The sequence below is a fragment of the Scyliorhinus torazame genome, chromosome 3 (genome assembly GCF_047496885.1).
Source record: "Scyliorhinus torazame isolate Kashiwa2021f chromosome 3, sScyTor2.1, whole genome shotgun sequence".
In the NCBI taxonomy this organism is placed as follows: Eukaryota; Metazoa; Chordata; class Chondrichthyes; order Carcharhiniformes; family Scyliorhinidae; genus Scyliorhinus; species Scyliorhinus torazame.
In genome coordinates this window covers 41,239,648-41,260,773 of record NC_092709.1, presented here as the reverse complement: position 1 = coordinate 41,260,773, position 21,126 = coordinate 41,239,648, and the positions used below count along the sequence as shown (strand labels likewise).

Here is a 21,126-nt window from a genome sequence, read left to right as displayed (position 1 = left end):
AATATGCCATATGTCCATTTAATTACACTTATACCAATACGGCCCTGCAATGGAACCACTTCGCCAGTGTATGTTTTTAACACTATCTTCGAGGGTTTCAGAGCAGCATGTCGGAGCTTTTCTTGATAAACAGTCACTGGCACCACGAGGCGGCTGCCCCAGTGTTCACCACCCTCTTCACTGGCTGACCGTCCAGTAACGGAGTGACCCAGTGCACCAGCAATAACTAATACATTTAATGACTGGTCAGCTGCAGACTATGTATCAAGTTCCTTCTCACGGCCTTTTTGTACCATTTGACACTTTTTCCTGTGTTCAGTTTCCTATTTGATGTATTCAGCTCTTGTTTTTGCAACTTTGGCCTGAAGCTTGTTTCTTTTCACAGCAGGAGTCCAAGAGCCCCATGTGTGGGGAGATGGGACATGGGATTGATGCTCGGCCCGCATAGCGGAAGAAAGTGCCAGAGGCGTCATACTGGTCGAGGTGCAGATATTTTAATGGGCTTCACAGAAGTGTCCACCACTGCCCCACCCTCCCAATTGTGGGGGCAGGCTCTCCCCACCCCTCCCACAGACTCCCCCACAATGCACACACCCCTCCTTACCCCCTGCCTACACTCTTTCGACCCTTCCACCCCCCGCCCCCCAGTGCCCTCTCAGTGATTCTCAACGTGCTTAACCTTCCGGGCTCTACTGTGCTCTGGGGCCGGAGGGCACACAACGCACTTGCCGGCGGCACATGTCCTGCCAGGCAACATTGTTTCGGACTTCGAGATGCGGCATTTTCAGTGGAACCCGGGATGAGCTGGTGGCCACTGTCGCCACTCCAAAGGATGGGTCCACATTGGCATCCAGCACCCCCTCCTCCCGATCAGTGCCCATAGCGCCCTAGGGTTCAGTTCAGGTCGGGCCACTGGTGGGAGCCCCGACTGCTTCACATCATCTGACTCTACCAGCCCAGGAGATTCCCCAATGTCCGCAGTTTGGTGTCAACACCCTTGGCGATGCTCCTCAGTGATTGGGCCATGCTCTGCAGCCCTCAGCAATGTGCACCTGCAATTGGTATGAGCTCCACAGCACCTCCCGTCTGAGGCTGGGACATGCTCCCCTGTGCCTCATCAAGGTCCGCCTGGTACTGGATTACATCCCCCAGCAAGTCAGACATTGCACTGAGGCCCTCAGCCATGGCTGTCACTGACTGAGCCAAGCCTTAGGCACCTCCAATCATGCTGCTGACATCGTGCACCAGGCTCTCCACTGCCATCGCCATCCTAGTAGTGTTGGCCTTGATGCCACATATTGCTCTAGCCATCTCCTGCCCCCGTAGCCTCTGGGACTCCTCCAATCTGCTGGAGGTTTGCTGGCATCCCCCTCTGAATATCACAGCTGCATCCTATCATCTGCATCAGCTCTGAGTAAGCCTGGCCCAGAGGCTCAGCATCTGACCGGGACACAGCTGTTGCTCACCCGATTGTGCCCCAAAAGCCTGGCCACTAACGTTGTCCACCGGGGCATGAGTCTCTGAGCTGGTGATGTGTGGGGGAGATAGCTGTGCTGTGTCTACGGTGGCATCCTCGGCGATCTCCTCCGAGGTATTCTCATGGGAGGCAGTGGGGGGGGGGGGGGGACCATCCCAGATGGGCTGGCGCCGTTGACTGGAGGTCCTGCGGGACAATGAACATGTGGTCAGAGGGAGGGATGGGCATCCTGTATGGAAATAATAAATCACCTTTGACAGGCCATCTGGGTGGCGGCCAGTGGTACCTCACCTCTGAGCCATGCGCCAACATCCACATTGGTGACCGATCTGTCCTCGGCCACCCCCGCTCCAGGGTTGTGTTCTACAGTATTGCCACTATATTACATGTTGTACAGTTTTGGCACTGCCCGTGGCTCCTCCCCCTAGGGCTTGGGTATATGAGCTGCGACCTCTCACATTGCCTCATTCTGGGGCACGCTGCCAGCTCTGTTGTAAGTCAATTAAAGCCATAGTTAATTCACTCTGCGTTTTCCGTCTTAATTGACGGCATATCAATTTAATTGACTTACATTAAATTAAAGAGTTGTTTAACATGGATCCGGGTCTCAAACCGGACCTCCTGCAGATAGACCCCCAATCAGCCGACGCCAATGTCATCTTCGCACACTGGCTACGCTGTCTAGAATCTTTCATCAATTCTGCCGCCATCGCTGTCACCGAGGAGCATAAGCTGCGAGTCCTCATCTTCCGGGTGAGCCCACAAATATTTCTCATCTTCCGAGACGCGGCCTCGTTTGATGAAGCCATTAATATCTTGAAAGGACGATATGTGAAACGGGTTAATGGACTGTTCGCCAGGCACCTCCTTGCCACGCGGCGTCAGCGCCCTGGAGAGTCGCTGGCAGAATTTCTGCGCATTTTGCGGGTGCTCGGTGGGGTCTGCAGCTGCGAGGCAGTGTCGGCTACTAAGCACACCGAACTTCTGATCCGGGACGCCTATGTTGCCGGCATTGACTCACACTGCATTCGCCAGCACCTGCTAGAGAGGGAGACACTTGACCTCCGGGAAACGGTGCAGCTTGCTGAATCGCTGGAGGTAGCCTTCCGTAATATGGGTGCCTATGCCTCTGACCACGCGGCACCCTCGTGGACGTCGAGGGCACCGCCATCTTAGACACCATTTTTGAAGTCCAACGCCATTTTCGAAGTCCACCGCCGCCTCCCGGAACCCCCGCTCGCCCGTCCGTCAGCTGGCCTCTGCTACTCTCGACCGACCCGCCCGCTGTCCGAAGCCCACACGCCGTCCGAAGCCAGTCCGCCGTCCCGTGGCCGCCTCCATCACCCTAGACCAGTCTCGGCCTCGTCACCTCGCAAAATCTATGATGCCGGTCCGGATCAATGGCCACGAGACGGCCTTCCTTTTTGACTCCCGGAGCACAGACAGCTTCATACACCCGGCCACGGTACGGTGCTACTCCCGTCCCATTTTACCCGCAGCCCAGAGAATCTGCCTGGCCTCTGGGTCGCATGCCGTGCAAATCCGCAGGTACTGTGCCGTGACTCTCACGGTACGGGGCGTACATTTCAAAACCTTTAGGCTCTACGTCCTCCCACACCTCTGCGCGGAAGTTCTTCTGGGTCTCGACTTCCAGTGCAACCTCCAGAATATCACGCTGAAGTTCGATGGACCCCTGCCCCCACTCACCTGTAGCTTCTCGACCCTTAAGGTCACCCCTCCCTCACTCTTCGCCAACCTCACCCCAGACTGTAAGCCCGTCGCCACTAAGAGCAGACGATACAATACTCGGGACATGACCTTCATCAGGTCGGAGGTTCAGTGGCTCCTGCAGGAAGGGATCATAGAGGCCAGTAACAGCCCCTGGAGAGCTCAAGTGGTGGTCATCAAGACTGGGAAGAAGCATCGGATGGTCATAGACTACAGTCAGACCATCAATTGGTACACGCTGCTCGATGCGTACCCCCCTCCCCACCTATCTGACATGGTCAATCAGATTGCGCAGTACCGAGTCTTCTCCACCGTGGACCCGAGGTCCGCGTACCACCAGCTCCCGATCCGCCCGGAGGACCGCCAGTACACTGCCTTCGAGGCAGCGGGCCGCCTCTACCACTTTCTCCGGGTTCCCTTCGGGTCACCAATGGGGTCTCGGTCTTCCAGCGAGCGATGGACCGAATGGTTCACCAGTACGGTCTGCGGGCCACGTTCCCGTATCTAGATATTGTCACCATCTGCGGCCATGATCAGCAGGACCACGACGCTAACCTCAAGAAATTCCTCCACGTTGCCCAGCTCCTTAATCTGATATACAAGAAGGAGAAATGAGTTTTCCGCACAACCCGACTAGCCATCCTTGACTACGTTGTGGAAAACGGGAGTCCTAGGGCCCGACCCCGACCCCATGTGCCCGCTCCTGCAACTCCCCCTCCCCCACTGCCCAAGGCCCTGAAGAGATGCCTGGGGTTCTTTTCGTACTATGCCCAGTTGGTCCCCAATTATGTGGACAAGGCCCGCCCACTCATCAAATCCACTGTTTTTCCCCTGACGGCGGAGGTTCGCCTGGCCTACGACCACATCAAGGCAGATATTGTCAAAGCCGTGATGCACGCTGCGGACGAATCCATCCCGTTCCAGGTACATGCGTCTGACTTTGCTCTGGTCGCTACCCTCAACCAGGCAGGAAGGCCCGTGGCTTTCTTCTCCCGTTCCCTCCAAGCCTCTGAAATTCAGCACTCCTCCGTCGAAAAGGAAGCCCAAGCCATTGTCGAAGCTCTGCGATATTGGAGGCATTACCTGGCCGGCAGGTAATTCACTCTCCTCACTGACCAATAGTCATGTTCAGTGACACACAGCGGGGCAAGATCAAGAACGATAAGATATTGAGGTGGAGGATTGAACTCTCCACCTACAACTATGATATCCAGTATCGTCCTGGTAAGCTTAATGAGCCCCCAGATGCCCTTTCCCACGGTAATTGTGTCAGCGCACAAGTAGACCGACTGCGGGCCCTCCACAATGACCTCTGTCACCCGGGGGTCATCCGGCTTTTCCATTATATCAAGGCCCGCAACCTGCCTTACTCCATCAAGGACGTCAGGACCATGACCAGGGACTGCCAGGTCTGCGCGGAGTGCAAACCACACTTCAATCGGCCAGACAGAGCACGCCTGGTAAAGGCCTCACGCCCCTTTGAACGCCTCAGCATTGATTTCAAATGGCCCCTCCCCTCCACTGACTGTAACGTGTACTCCCTCAACATCCTTGACGAGTACTCACGTTTCCCTTTCGCCATCCCATGCCCAGACATGACCTCTGCCACAGTCATCAAGGCCCTGAGCAGTGTCTTCACCTTGTTCGGTTTCCCCACTTACGTCTATAGTGATTGGGGTCCCTCGTTCATGAGTGATGAGTTGCATCAGTTCCTGCTTAGCAAGGGCATCACCTCAAGCAGGACTACCAGCTACAATCCCCGGGGGAATGGACAGGTGGAGAGGGAGAACGCGACGGTCTGGAAGGCCGTCCTTCTTGCCCTACAGTCTAGATGTCTCCCAGTCTTCCACTGGCAGGAGGTCCTTCCCGAGGCGCTCCAATCCATCCGGTCGCTTCTCTGCATCGCTACTAATGTGACCCCCCACGAGAGGATGTTTGCCTTCCCCAGAAGGTCCACCTCAGGGGTCTGGCTCCCGACCTGGCTGACGGTTAAAGGGGCCGTCCTCCTCCGACAACATGTGAGTACTCATAAGTCGGATTCTCTGGTAGAGAGGGTCCTTCTCCTCCATGAGTATCCCCAGTATGCCTACGTGGCTCACCATGGCAGGTGGGAGGACACAGTCTCCCTTCGGGATTTGGCATCCGCAGGTTCCCCAGCGACTGCCACCGGTGCTCCCGACTCTATTCCTCCCCTCTCCATACTACTCGACCCGACCATATACACCCTTCCCCCGTTGCTGCCCACCCACCTGAGAACACAGAGGCTGTCTTGCTCCCGGGCATGCAGGCCTCAACGCTTCAGCCGACTTCGATACCCACACCACAGCCGGAACTGAGGCGGTCACGGCGGACAATCAAAGCCTCCGTCAGACTCAATGTCTGACGCAACTTGTTCACTTCACCCTCGCCGGACATTTTTTTTAAACAGGGGGTGAATGTGGTGAAACCACGTGTTGAACAGTATTGCCACTATATTATATGTTGTACGGTTTTGGCACGCTGCCAGCTCTGTTGTAAGTCAATTAAAGCCATAGTTAATTCACTCTGCGTTTTCCGTCTTAATTGATGGCATATCAGTCCGTTCTTCATAAGTGGTGAGGACTCTGAGGTCCGACATCCCGCCACCTGCCTGAGCCCTCTCCCCTTGGTTGTAGGCCAACCTCTGTGTCAACATAGCCACATTGTTCTATATACAAGCTCCATCGCACTGTATTCTCATCAAACAACGGCACCAAAAACCCTTGCCATTTTTCATTATGGAAGGACCTGCAATGCACAATTTGCCACGTATTTTTAGCACTACCTTGCTTCCTTTCTTCCCAAAACAAGGCAATCCTGAGCTCAGCCCGTTTTCCTACTGTATTTTACAACGCTTCCAACTCTAAATTTGTTATAGCAGGGTATTTGTTACCCACGGTGCTCCAGGCACTGTTATGAATTGTTTCGGGCAGAGCAAATGGCGAGCCTCTTTCTAAAGTTGTTTTCCTTGGATTCCTCGATGATTCTTCAGTTCCTCTGGTGGCTGCAGCTGTTGTTTGGCTCCCCATCACCAGCTTTCAGGTTTCGAATTATTTTTCTTTCCGGGTGACTACAAGTGCTATTCAACGACCTCGTCGCCAGTGTATTTGTGGTGGTTTTAAAATGAAGTCTGCAGGCCTCAGAGGTTCAAAGAAACAAACAGCATTATTAGAAGATTTTAACACTGCAGGCTGCGATGTGACACTGCCCGCGCAAATGGCCGGTCCAGCGACATTACATGATCGGTATCTCAAAGTGCCCTGTTCCAAGGCTGCAGGATACTCTCCTCTCACCGCTTGTCAATGGGATTTCCCGTTGAAGCCACCCCATGCTGCCAGGAAACCCATGGGTGGGGGTGTTGCGAACCGGAAATGGAAATGGAGGAGGTGGCACAGTCGAATGACCACATTCTTGCTGAATGACAACCAACTCTCTTGTGGCACAAGTGGAGGAATGGGAAGTGCTCCCTGAATACCCTTGGTGGGCAGTTGAGAGCTCTCTGCTTTCTCCCTCGGCACACCATTTCCCTTTGTATGTGTTCCATTTCTCAGTTGTGTTGCCGGTTAAGAGGAACTGCAACTTCAACATTCCCGAACTCTTGCAAGATTTCGGTACACAGGGTAATAAGTAATAATCGCTTATTGTCACGAGTAGGTTTCAATGAGGTTACCGTGAAAAGCCCCTAGTCGCCACATTCCGGCGCCTGTTTAGGGAGGCCGGTATGGGAATTGAAAAGCGCTGCTGCGTAGAAAACTCCTCCAGCCTCTCTGTCAGGTCGCAGCAAGCTACACCATTCAAAACTCAGCCAGCGATTAAAACTCTTCTGAGAATGCACCGCAATACTTCCATGCACTATGCAAGAGCGAGGCAGAAGCACTTCATCTGGAAGTTGGATGGTTGGCTATTTAATAAAGGAGAGAGTGGGGGCAGCGGAGCGGAGGGGGGGGGGGGGTGCAGTCCAGCTGCCATTATTTCTCTTCAGGTCCTCCACACTGCAGCCATCTGGGATGGCCACTGACAAAGGAAACATGGATACTCGCAAAGACTCAAGGGAAATATGGCCAATGCAGGATTCAGGCAAACTCAGAATGTATATTTGCTAACAGAGAACCAGACAGTATCGAATCCCCTAGCCGATTTGCATTCCAAATGGCCCATTTCCCCAGGACAAAGGACTGGTACTCAGGTATCAGATACAATTCCAGACACATTGGCACCACTCCCTTCACCCAAGAAGCCCAAACAGCCAAGGTCAATGACTGCTCAGGACTCGCCCAGCCATCAAGGCACCCGCCCCTTTATTGGCTCAAATCGAAGGCAGTAATCAAAGCCTGCTGAATTATTGGGTCCAAAGCTAAGGACCGCCCAAAAGAGCGCGAAACCCCAAAGGATAAAGAGAGACACTGTCATGTGTTCGATCTCGTTTGGCCCTGGCACACCGGCACTCTTCGGCCCGGCCTATACCTGAAGCCAACTGCAGCACCACGACCAGAAGCAAGTTCAAGATCAAGTATCGCTACCAGACGGATGAGCCCAGCAGAACTGAAGTTACTTCTCCAGACCCAGCCACTCCAGATCCAAACAAAGGCCTTATTCCTCTGCCAAAGCCAGGTGCCTGAAGTTAAGTACAGGTTGTTGTAGTGTTAGGTATAATTTAGCTTGTAGTGTTTTTATGTTGCATGTGTGAGTTAATCTTGTGTGTAAATAAACCATTATTGAACTTGAACTCACTGACTGGTTGTTGGGTCTTTGATCAATATCCGGTTGAACCTTGTGGTGGTATCATTCGATACTTGGCGACTCTGAAAAACAATATCATCATTATTAATTGGCAACATTCTTGGCGAAGCTGGTGGGATAGTATCCAACTCAGTATTAAAAAGGGCAACAATACAGAGCCCAGTTTCACAGCCCCGGTTTCCAACCCATGGGTTTCACAGTAGACTGCCATAGTATAAAGCACACCTTGTTGTTGCTCTCCTAAAATCCACCAAGCCAAAAAAATGGAAATAAATGAAAGACATAAGTGAAAACTATACGATGCAACAAATTTACCAGCCACTTCTGCTCCATAGCAGTTGATCTTGTTAATTGCTGCACATAACGTTTGACTTCACCATGCCAGGAATTCTTCTGTTAATTTGTTCCAGAATTGCATACTCTCCTAACCCGGTCCCACTGGGGGAGGGGGGGGGGCGAGGGGAGGTTGAGGGAAATGAGAGAACGTAAGGAGGTTGTAAAATAGGAGACCTAAGGGAATAAGTCAAATGAAAGCAAAGCTTTAAAAAAAAAAAGACGGAGAGTGGCAAACAAGAGAAAAATGATATTTGCCAGAAACCCGATGTTTGCCAACTGATGAGAAGGCCTGAAAGAAAACTATGGGTTCTGACTGGCAGGCCGCAAATGAGCAGTCTAAATGGTGGACAAGTCATAATAAACATGCCTTTATACTGGAGCGAGCTGAAGGCTTTCTTAATTGCAGTATTTATGTTAAACCAAGTCTGTCATTAATACCATGTGTGATAAACTGTATAAACAGTCAGCCTGAAGATAATCTTGCCTATGTGCAGTTTGTGGTCTGGAAAGTTTGAGAGTGTGGAAAACCGCTGCTGCCTCCTCGCAAAGTATGCCACATGTTATTAACATGCTACAGCCGCCCTGGCTGCTCCAGTTTGTCACAGCAAAGCAAACAAATCTGGGGGGTTGCATCAGAATGTGAAAGCTCGCACAGGCATTTCATTGTATGCCGGGGGATTACGGCAGCATTTGAAGTATATTTCAAAATGTCTGGAGACTGTTTGGATCTTTGACCCTTCCAGCCTGGTAGGATTGCTGCTGTCAAGGCTGCTGATTTTTCAGCCCCGATGATTGCGTACGCCACCATGGCACGACATGAAAATGAGCCACGAAGCACCTGTTTTTGCTGACAAGATTCTTCAGTGCCAAGTCTAAAAACCATGGTTTCACTTGAGCGAATAATTCCCCTTTCATCAAAGGCCACATTTATTAAGTTCCCTTTTAAGTCAGTGGCTTGGCTTTAGGTTTCTTGCAAGAAATGTCAACCTTTGAAGATCTTGTTGGAAACCGACTTTTGCTCCGATTTCATGGTCTTGCCTGAAATCTCACAACAGGTTTTATTGAATCTCAAAATTTGCAGTATTTTAATTTTAACTCGTGCCAGATTACTATTTCGAACATATTTTGAAGAATACTGATTTTGCTACAGGGTACCACTAACACAGGTCACAAAATTAGGCTCTAACCTTCAAAATTGTGGGCAAAGCACTTCCAAAACAGTCCATGCACTGCCTGTGGAAGGGGTGATTTACAAACCTAGATTTAAAGGGGCCTTCTCCTATCCCCACCGCAGCCAAGAGTTAATCTTCAAGTACCTGTGATTCACCAAGCAAGTGGGCACTGAGTGTGCCACCTTCACCAACAGGACCTATAGCCTCAGAGTGAGGAGGGTGCGACCAGTGGCCATCAATGTAATCACCACGCTCAGCTTCTGTGCAAACCGATCCTGCCAGGTGAGAGCAAGCAACAGTGCCAGCTTGTCCCCAATCGCCATCCATTGCTGCATCTGGTCAGACCCCATTTAGTGTATTGAGAGCAGTTTTGCGCCCTGTATCAAAGGAAGGATGTGCTGGTCTTGGAAAGGGTCAAGAGGAGGTTCACAAGAATGATTCCTGGAATGAAGTGCTTGTTATATCAGGAGTGCTTGAGGACCCTGGTCTGTACTCGTTGGGATTTACAAGGATGAAACTTTCAGGATACTGAGAGGCCTAGATAGAGTGAATGTGGGGAGGATGTTTCCACCAGTAGTAAAAACAAGAGCATGAGGGCACAACCTCAGACTGAAGGGACGATCCTTTAAAACCGAGGTGAAGAGGCTTTGAAGTATCCAGCTGTGAAACTAACCGCAATGTGTATAAACATCCAGTTACAATTGACAGCTCCTGGACCATATCAAAGACAGCTGAGTGCTTTGTTAGTTTCACAGCTGGGTACTCCAAAGCCACTCAAATGTGAAGGGAAATGAGCAGAGAAAACAGTCGGCAGAAATTGTGATTGCACATTTTGAACCCAGAGTGAATGGTATATATGAATGATATGTAGTCAATACTAGAGTTCAGAGTGAAACAAGACACAGAATGTGAGTACAGTCACACAGTAGACACAATCATGTGACTTTGGACAGCTGAAAGATCATGTGATTCAAGACAGAGTCTTAGGTAAATGATATCGTTCGGTGAGAGCAAGTCTAATGAAATTGCAAAACTGATTCTAAAGAAAGTGATAGACAGAAGTTGTGAAACATCAGCGAGACCATATGGCAGACCAGACCAGGAGATATATTATGCTGGGAGACAGTCAAAGCCAAAGAGCGGAACAATCACAGACAAATGACAGGATACAAATACTGCAGAGGACAGCATTCACAGAAAAAGAAGAATGGACCAGCATTGAGAAAGCAGTGTTTTAACTGCCATAAGAAGAATCATTTAACACACAAGTATTTGGTTCGAAAGAAGTAAAACAAGCGTATCAGCAGATGAGTCTGATGATACATGGTGCAACAGGTTGGTTCAGTCAAATCTATAAGGGACAAGTAGTTTATGATGGTTACAATGATGACTGTGGATGGAAAGTATTGGGTGAACAAGAGGTGCCAGATAGACACTGGTGTGTCATGGAACATAATGATCTTCACAGATCAGTGTGAAATTATTCAATATTGCGACCCAAAAATGACGCCCGAGACAGTAAGATTGTGGTCATATGATGATATGATACTCATACCAAGAGGAAACATTAGTTTGGCAGTCCAGTACAGTGACAAGAGGGAAGACTTAGTGTTCCAGATCATTGATGGGGTACAGCAGTCACTTATCTCAGCTGTAACCCAGAACATGTGAACAAAGAAGAGCAACAAAAGACACCAGTAGAAAGGCAGAAAAGGACCCCAAATAGAGGGAAAGTAAAGACTGCAGAGCAAGGAAGGTGGAAGACCCTAGAGACAGGAGGTAATATTTAAGTAAACCACAAGATTGTTTCAGACCATGTCAGTGTGCTGAAATGCATGAACTGATGCTAAATGAAGCATTCCTACAGGAGAATGTGCACATCGGGGGCGAAATTCTCCCGAAACGGCGCGATGTCTGCCGACTGGCACCCAAAACGGCGCCAATCAGACGGGCATCGCGCCGCCCCAAAGATACGGAATGCTCCGCATCTTTGGGGGCCAAGCCCCAACATTGAGGGGCTAGGCCGACGCCGGAGGAATTTCCGCCCCGCCAGCTGGCGGAAACGGCCTTTGTTGCCCCGCCAGCTGGTGCGGAAATGGACATCCCCGGGCGGCGCATGCGCGGGAGTGTCAGCGGCCGCTGAAATTTTCCTGCACATGCGCAGTGGAGGGAGTCTCTTCCGCCTCCGCCATGGTGGAGACCGTGACGGAGGCGGAAGGGAAAGAGTGCCCCCACAGCACAGGCCCGCCCGCGGATCGGTGGGCCCCGATCGCAGGCCAGGCCACCGTGGGGGCACCCCCCAGGGTCAGATCGCCCCGTGCCCCCCCAGGACCCCAGAGCCCGCCCACGCCGCCTTTTCCCGGCGGTAAATAGGTGCTTTAATTTACGCCGGCGGGACAGGCAATTTATCGGCGGGACTTCGGCCCATTCGGGCCGGAGAATCGAGCGGGGAGGGGGGGCCCGCCAACCGGCGTGGCGCGATTCCCGCCCCTGCCGAATCTCCGGTGCCGGAGACTTCGGCAACCAGCGGGAGCGGGATTCATGGCAGCCCCTGGCGATTCTCCGACCCGGCGGGGGGGGGGTCGGAGAATGACGCCCCAGAGCTGAACTGGAAGTTTTGAAGGGCAAGATTCCAGCTGAGTAGATGCTGGTGAAAACACAAAATATACTGAAGTCTTCAATAAACTAAGCTGTGTGAGATCTGAACAAACATATTTCAGGGACAACACAGAGGTACCAAGAGGAAACAATGCCCTCAATTCCACAGTTGACAACTAAAAAGCAGGAGTTGAAAAATCTCAACTTGGTATACAGCCAGGCAAAATGGTAGGCAGAAAGGGCACACAAAAAAGTTGCAAACCTTGACCGATTCCTTGAAGAATCATGTAACCATGTAAAAACATGAGGACCCAGTCAGGATACTGACCTTCAATACTCTCACTTGGAGTCAGCCCACATGTAAACTTGGGACAATGTAGAAAAATTGTCACGTCGATCATACATGCTGGAAGTGAATGACCAAATATACCGGCATATATGGTCAACTAGTGAAGTTCTTCCTTCACAGCACAAAGTTGTTCCTTCTCAGCAATCTGCCAGTCAGGAAAAAGGGATCTCACCAATCGTACTAAGTACAGTACTACCATCAATGCCAGAGGTCCACGTGTCCCAACAACTCCAATGGAACAACAGCAATCAGCAAGGTAGCAAGTGTCATGGGAACAACACTTTCTGCACAAAGATCATTACCTAGATGAACAACCATAAGACGATAAGACATAGGAGCAGAATTAGGCCACTCGGCCCATCGAGTCTGCTCCGGCATTCAACCATGGCTGATATTCTCTCATCCCCATTCTCCTGCCTGCTCCCCATAACCGCTGATCCCCTTATTAATCAAGAACCTATCTATATCTGTGTTGAAGACACTCAGTGATTTGGCCTCCACAGCCTTCTGCGGCAAAGAGTTCCACAGATTAACCACCCTCTGGCTGAAGAAATTCCTCATCTCTGTTTTTAAAGGATCGTCCCTTTAGTCTGAGATGGTGTCCTCTGGTTCTAGTTTTTCCTACAAGTGGAAACATCCTCTCCACGTCTCCTCGCAGTATCCTGCAAGTTTCAATAACATCCCCCCACATCCTTCTAAACTCCAACAAGTGCAGACCCAGAGTCCTCAACAGTTCCTCATACGACAAGTTCTTCATTCCAGGGATCATTCTTGTGAACCTCCTCTGGACCCTTTCCAAGGCCAGCGCATCCTTCCTTTTCTACAGGGCCCAAAATTGCTCATAATACTCCAAATGGGGTAACCAATGTCAACGTGGAAGCACATCATTAAGAGACATGCCTGCTTTAAGGATTATATGTGCAATGCATTTGCAGAGACTGACTATTAGAACAATTAGTAGTTCATGAGAACAGTGGGTGTATAATGGGTAACTTGGGTAACTCACAGTCACACAGGACCGTGCATGTAAATGAGTCCTTTGTTTTCTAGGAAGGGGGGATGTTTATATCTTCAGTTAGATATGAAAAGGGGGATGCTTAGGTTTTGAAATGTAACCAGCCGGCTTGACACATCTGGCTTTCCGTAGTCATGTGATATGCCCCTGTATCAATGTTGACGAATAGCGAGTGGTTTACTTAACATTGCCAGCATTGATTTTCCATGTGATGGTGTGAAGCATAACTACACCGTTCTTTGTCTTGTGTCATGGCACCGTGGCTGGCTCTGCTGCGCAGCTGGGCAGGAAGAAGAATGGCAGAGAATGGGACTCAATTGTAAGGGGAATAGACAGGCGGTTCTGCGGACGCAATCGAGACTCCAGGATGGTATGTTGCCTCCCTGGTGCAAGGGTCAAGGATGCCTCGGAGCGGCTGCAGGACATTCTGGGGGGGGGGGGAAAGAGGGTGAACAGCCAGCTGTCGTGGTGCACATAGGCACCAACGATGTAGGTAAAAAACAGGACGAGGTCCTACAAGCTGAATTTAGGGAGCTAGGAGTTAAACTAAAAAGTATGACCTCAAAAGGTAGTAATCTCAGGATTGCTACCAGTGCCACGAGTTAGTCAGAGTAGGAATGTCAGGATAGAGAGGATGAATACGTGGCTCGAGAGATGGTGCAAGAGGGAGGGATTCAAATTCCTGGGACATTGGAACCGGTTCTGGGGGAGGTGGGGCCAGTACAAACTGGACGGTCTGCACCTGGGCAGGACTGGAACCAATGTCCTGGGGGGGGGGGGATTGCTATAGCTGTTGGGGAGAGTTTAAACTAATGTGGCAGGGGGATGGGAACCGATGCAGGAAGTTGGAAGGTAATAAAACAGGGACAGAAATAAAAGGCAGTAAGGGGGAAAGTGTAAGGCAGAGAAGCCATAGTCAAAAATCAAAAAGGGCGACAGTGACTGAGGGGAGCTCAGTGAATAGGACCAGGAATACTAAAAGAAATAAAACGGGAAGTGAAAACATTAATGGTAAGTGACGCGGCAGGTTGTTACAGGAAGATATGGGTTCAACGACAAGGAAAATTAGGAGAAAGGTTAAGAGGAAATATAAGTTAGGAGAGGTTACTGATCGAGGTGTTAAGATTAAGAACAGAGGTAAAAAAGCCAGCATAAGTGTACTTTACCTGAATGCTCGCAGTATTCGGAATAAGGTAAATGAGTTGATGGCGCAAATCATCGTGAATGACTATGATTTAGTGGCCATTACTGAAACATGGTTAAAGGATGGTCACGACTGGGAGTTAAATATCCGAGGGTATCAAACTTTTCGGAAGGACAGAGTGGATGGTAAGGTGTAGCTCTGTTATTTAAGGATGACATCCGGGCAACAGTAAGGGATGACATCGGTGCTATGGAGGATAAGGTTGAATCCATTTGGGTGGAAATCAGGAATAGTAAGGCGAAAAAGTCACTGATAGGAGTAATCTATAGGCCACCAAATAGTAACATTATGGTGGGGCAGGCAATAAACAAAGAAATAACAGATGCATGTAGAAATGGTACAGCAGTTATCATGGGGGATTTTAATCTACATGTTGATTGGTTTAACCAGGTCGGTCAAGGCAGCCTTGAGGAGGAGTTTATAGAATGTATCCGCGATAGTTTCCTCGAACAGTATGTAATGGAACCTACGAGGGAACAAGCGGTCCTAGATCTGGTCCTATGTAATGAGACAGGATTGATTCAGGATCTCATAGTTAGGGATCCTCTCGGAAGGAGCGATCACAATACGGTGGAATTTAAAATACAGATGGAGGGTGAGAAGGTAAAATCAAGCACTAGTGTTTTGTGCTTAAACAAAGGAGATTACAATGGGATGAGAGAAGAACTAGATAAGGTAGACTGGGAGCAAAGACTTTATGGTGAAACAGTTGAGGAACAGTGGAGAACCTTGCAAGTGATTTTTCACAGTGCCCAGCAAAGGTTTATACCAACAAAAAGGAAGGACGGTAAAAAGAGAGAAAATCGACCGTGGATATCTAAGGAGGTGAGGGAGAGTATCAAATTGAAGGAAAAAACATACAAAGTAGCAAAGATCAGTGGGAGACCAGAGGACTGGGAAATCTTTAGGGGGCAACAGAAAGCTACTAAAAAATCCATAAAGAAGAGTAAGATAGATTATGAGAGTAAACTTGCTCAGAATATAAAAACAGATAGTGAAAGTTTCTACAAATACATAAAACAAAAAAGAGTGGCTTAGGTAAATATTGGTCCTTTAGAGGATGAGAAGGGAGATTTAATAATGGGAGATGAGGAAATGGCTGAGGAACTGAACAGGTTTTTTGGGGTCGGTCTTCACAGTGGAAGACACAAATAACATGCCAGTGACTGATGGAAATGAGGCTATGACAGGTGACGACCTGGAGAGGATTGTTATCACCAAGGAGGTAGTGATGGGCAAGCTAATGGGGCTAAAGGTAGACAAGTCTCCTGGACCTGATGGAATGCATCCCAGAGTGCTAAAAGAGATGGCTAGGGAAATTGTAAATGCATTAGTGATAATTTACCAAAATTCACGAGACTCTGGGGTGGTCCCGGCGGATTGGAAATTAGCAAACGTGACACCACTGTTTTAAAAAGGAGGTAGGCAGAAAGTGGGTAATTATAGGCCAGTGAGCTTAACTTCGGTAGTAGGGAAGATGCCGGAATCTATCATCAAGGAATAAATAGCGAGGTATCTGGATGGAAATTGTCCCATTGGACAGACGCAGCATGGGTTCATAAAGGGCAGGTCGTGCCTAACTAATTTAGTGGCATTTTTTGAGGACATTAACAGTGCGATAGATAACGGGGAGCCAATGGATGTGGTATATCTGGATTTCCAGAAAGCCTTTGACAAGGTGCCACACAAAAGGTTGTTGCATAAGATAAAGATGCATGGCATTAAGGGGAAAGTAGTAGCATGGATAGAGGATTGGTTAATTAATAGAAAGCAAAGAGTGTGGATTAATGGGTGTTTCTCTGGTTGGCAATCAGTAGCTAGTGGTGTCCCTCAGGGATCAGTGTTGGGCCCACAACGGTTCACAATTTACATAGATGATTTGGAGTTGGGGACCAGGGGCAATGTGTCCAAGTTTGCAGGCGACACTAAGATAAGTGGTAAAGCAAAAAGTGCAGAGGATACTGGAAGTCTGCAGAGGGATTTGGATAGGCTAAGTGAATGGGCTAGGGTCTGGCAGATGGAATACAAAGTTGACAAATGTGAGGTTATCCATTTTGGTAGGAATAACAGCAAAAGGGATTATTATTTAAATGATAAAATATTAAAACATGCTGCTGTGCAGAGAGACCTGGGTGTGCTTGTGCATGAGTCGCAAAAAGTTGGTTTTCAGGTGCAACAGGTGATTAAGAAGGCAAATGGAATTTTGTCCTTCATTGCTAGAGGGATGGAGTTTAAGACTAGGAAGGTTCTGCTGCAATTGTATAAGGTGTTAGTGAGGCCACACCTGGAGTATTGTGTTCAGTTTTGGTCTCCTTACTTCAGAAAGGATGTACTGGCACTGGAGGGTGTGCAGAGGAGATTCACTAGGTTAATCCCAGAGCTGAAGGGGTTGGATTACGAGGAGAGGTTGAGTAGGCTGGGACTGTACTCGTTGGAATTTAGAAGGTAGAGGGGGGGATCTTATAGAAACATATAAGATTATGAAGGAAATAGATAGGATAGATGCGGGCAGGTTGTTTCCACTGGCGGGTGAAAGCAGAACTAGGGGGCATAGCCTCAAAATAAGGGGAAGTAGATTTAGGAGGAACTTCTTCACCCAAAGGGTTGTGAATCTACTGAATTCCTTGCCCAGTGATGCAGTTGAGGCTCCTTCATTAAATGTTTTTAAGAGAAAGTTAGATAGCTTTTTGAAAAATAAAGGGATTAGGGGTTTATGGTGTTCGGGCCGGAAAGTGGAGCTGAGTCCACAAAAGATCAGCCATGATCTCATTGAATGGTGGTGCAGGCTCGAGGGGCCAGATGGCCTACTCCTGCTCCTAGTTCTTATGTTCTTATGTCATCATTTCCTGGTTTGTGAATCACCTCATGTATATTTTCTGACGGGACACCGTGTGGTCATTCTTATTGCTTGAAGGTGCCATTGTGTATGGTCTCTTTGGATCAGCGCACGGCTCTTTTTAGCCGCATCAGCCTTTGCCAGAGTGAACTTTTTCTGCGAATGGCCCTTTCTGCCACATTCCCTGCAAGATTGCTGGAAAGCTGGGCATTTCCTTGGTGCATGCAGAAACCCACACCTTCCACATGTCTTGCTAGATTTGGGTGTTCCAGTAAGTGCATCAACAATTGGGGTTTATTCAGGACCTGTAAACTTTGTCAAACTGTGAGGATCACTTCGTATCTACATTCTCAGTCCAAAGATGTGCAGGGTAGGTGGACGGGCCATGCTAAATTGCCCCTTAGTGTTCAAAAGGTTAGGTGGCATTACTGAGTTACCGGGATAGGATGGAGGCATCGGCTTAAGCTTAAGGAGGGCGCTCTTTCCGAGGGCCGTTGCAGACTTGATGGGCCGATTGGCATCCTTCTGCACTGTCGGCTTTCTATTCTATGGTTCTCAAGTAGCTCTTTAATGCTAGTTTTGAGCTTGTCTGGGGGATTGTTCTGGAATGCTCCCAGTTATATATTGTGTGTTATTGTCGTTGTATAAAATGTCTCTTTAAGAACTGAGTCACGTGACATGTGTAACATCATCCGCTACTTTGTGGGCTTTTGCCCTCAGTCTATTATCAGCTGATGTACAGTGACGACCTATTCAGAAACATCGGTTCATGCTGCATTCAATCCAAGTACATTAGCAATCTATTTCTTTTGTACTGTTAGTATGTAAGAATGCCACAAACTCGACAAATGCAGAATTTTCGCTTGATTCTCAACCAGTGTTCCAATGTAGTCCATGGGTGGGATACTCCGTCGGCCGATGCTGAAATCGGGAAAGGCGATTGGGTGGAGAATCGGTTTTGACGTCAGAATTGCAGCGGACACCGGGTTCACGGCAAATCGCAATTCTCCGGTGGCTTGACAGCGGCGTCAATGAGTTCAACACCACACACAAGGCAAACGCCGTCTGCATTTCATTAGTGGGCCACGCCCGGTATTCTCCAGGGCCTCCACGATTCTCCGCCTCCAATGGGGAGAATTCCCATTGTTCACTTGTGCTTCTAAAAATCGAGAAACATACGCGGTGGCTTTTGAAGGAGAGACAGGAGGAAGGCACTGAGAGGCGCGACTGTGGGCTGGCTCGAGATGAGGGACTCTGCCAGGACTGGGGCTGACAGGAGGCTGGGCCATGGGCCGGAGTGACCCCCCACAGGATTGGGCCATGCCCAGGCAGGGACCGCATTTGTTGCGGCCTGCAAGGCGGCTATCTTGCTGCACACCCCAATGACCAAACACCTTGGTCCCTGGTCCTGCAGAGTGACGCCGGCCTTATGGGTGCCCCCACACCACCACCCCTGAGGCCCAGCCCCCACCCTCCACCCCAACATCCCACCCTCCACCCCAACATCCCACCCTCCATGATACCAGCTCTCCCCCCCCCCGCCCCACCAGCTGCCACCCGCCAGCAGGGCATCATGCAGCCCACCCACAGTAGCCCCTACAGGGGGATGCTGGACAGGAACAGAGTGCACCACTGGCATTCGCAACACCAGCCGTCGGTACCCCTGGCAGCAGGGACGGGTGCCAAGGCCAGAGGCCTCCACAGTACTGGACACCATCTTGGCCAAGTGTGCGGAGATGAGGGAGGGGGTGGAAGCATATGGGGGCAAGGCCTGCAGTGCTAATTGGGGCTACCATGGAGCCCGGTGTGCCTGGTTGGGCACAGGGGTACGCACCATGCTAACATGTCGGCCTTTCACCCCCTGCAAACAATGGATGTTGGAATTCAACCAGCAATGGTTGCCTTCCTCCGAGTCGCTGCAACACTGGGGGATGCACTGCGGCATTAAGAGCTGGAGTTACTCGAGCAGGAGGAAGCTGCAGCAGCGGACCTTGCCCCAGAGGAACAAGAGGCAGCTGCTGCTGATGGAGAGTCGGCCGCCCAACAGGCTGAGGAGGAGGTGCAAAGGATGCGCCGCATGGGGCCTCGGCAGCACCCGTCATTCGAGGACCTGTCAGACTGCTCATGCCGTCAAAGATTCCGGCTGAGCAGGAGGAATGTATGGCATATCTGCCAGATCATGGCACAACAGGCACTGCGACGAAATGGGGGAGGACACCCGCTCTAGGTGTTCGTCAAGGTGACAGTCGCCCAGAACATCTACGCCATGGGGTCCTTCCAGGCGCCAAGTGGGGACCTGTCCAGAATCTCACAGAGCTCAGTGCACAGGTGCATCTGTACGGAGGCCCTATATGCCCAGTCGGCACTGTATATCCAATTCAATGTGGACTGAGCCCACCAGAGTGTACAGGCAGCAGGGTTTTTCGCCATTGCCGAGTTGCCTGGTCCAGGGGGTGGCGACGGGATGCATATCCCCCTACGAGGACATGCAAATGACAGGCCACTCTTCAGAAACTGAAAGGGGTTCCACTCGATGAACGTGCAGCTGGTGTGTGACCATCAGATGCGCATCATGCACGCCTGCGCCCAATACCGTGACAGTGTGCACAACGCCTTCGACCTGGTGATCTGGATGCTTCCTGGTCTCTTCAAGGACCCCCCCCTCCATCCTCTTGCCAGCTGGGGGTTTGGTTCCTGGGCGACAAGGGTTATCCCCTACGGTCCTGATGGATGACACCTATCTGGAGGCCACAGACCAACGCGGAGACCCGCTACAACAACACCCACAGTGACCAGGAGCATGATCAATTGGTGTTTCGGCATCCTAAATATGCGGTTCAGCTGCCTGGACCGCTCTGGAGGGGCCATCCAGTATCCCGCTGGGAGGGTCGCCCGCATTGTGGTGGCCTGCTGTGTCCTCGACAACATCGCACAACGATGTGCTACACGAGGATGATGAATGCCAGTCCTTGACCGATGAGGAGGATGCGGGGAGGGCGAAGATATCAGGACATGGGGCCTAGGTAGGCACAGGAGCCGCACAACCCGTGCATCAGGGCCAATGTGCACGAAACGCTCGAATCACCCCCAGGTTCACCGACTGGGTGGGGAGACTGGCCAAGGGTATGGGCACTGCATCCCACCCCCCCACCCCCCATGATACATACCTGCAGGTGTCAGGGTGGTGTGGTTCTGAGGGGTGGGTGTGGGAGTGTGAGGGGGTGGGTGTGGGAGTGTGAGGGGATGGTGTGGGAGTGTGAGGGGGTGGTGTGGGAGTGTGAGGGGGTGGTGTGGGAGTGTGAGGGGGTGGTGTGGGAGTGTGAGGGGGTGGTGTGGGAGTGTGGGTGGTGTGGGCGAGAGGGTGGTGTGGGCGAGAGGGTGGTGTGGGCGAGAGGGTGGTGTGGGCGTGGGGGGGAGTGAGTGTGGGTGGTGAGAGTGTGGTGTGGGTGTGGTGTGAGTATGGTGTGGTGTAAGGGTGGGTGGTGTGAGGGTGTGTGGGAGTGTGAGGGTGGTGTGGGTGTGGGAGTGTGAGGGTGGGAGTGTGGGAGTGTGAGGGTGGGAGTGTGGGAGTGTGAGGGTGGGAGTGTGGGAGTGTGGGAGTGTGAGGGTGGGAGTGTGGGAGTGTGAGGGTGGGAGTGTGGGAGTGAGTGTGG

At 50.6% G+C, this 21,126-nt stretch overlaps 1 long non-coding RNA gene across 2 annotated transcripts in view; it reads right to left on the bottom strand.

Annotated features, from left to right (window-relative positions):
• LOC140409485 (uncharacterized) overlaps positions 1-8,316 on the bottom strand; it is a 36,425-nt gene extending 28,109 nt beyond the window's left edge. For both annotated transcript variants that reach the window (XR_011940352.1, XR_011940351.1), the window contains exons 1-2: positions 8,279-8,316; positions 7,955-8,025 (exon numbers count right to left, since the gene is read on the bottom strand). This is a non-coding gene — a long non-coding RNA (uncharacterized lncRNA). The remainder of the gene's footprint in view (positions 1-7,954; positions 8,026-8,278) is intronic.
• Positions 8,317-21,126: the final 12,810 nt, after the last annotated feature.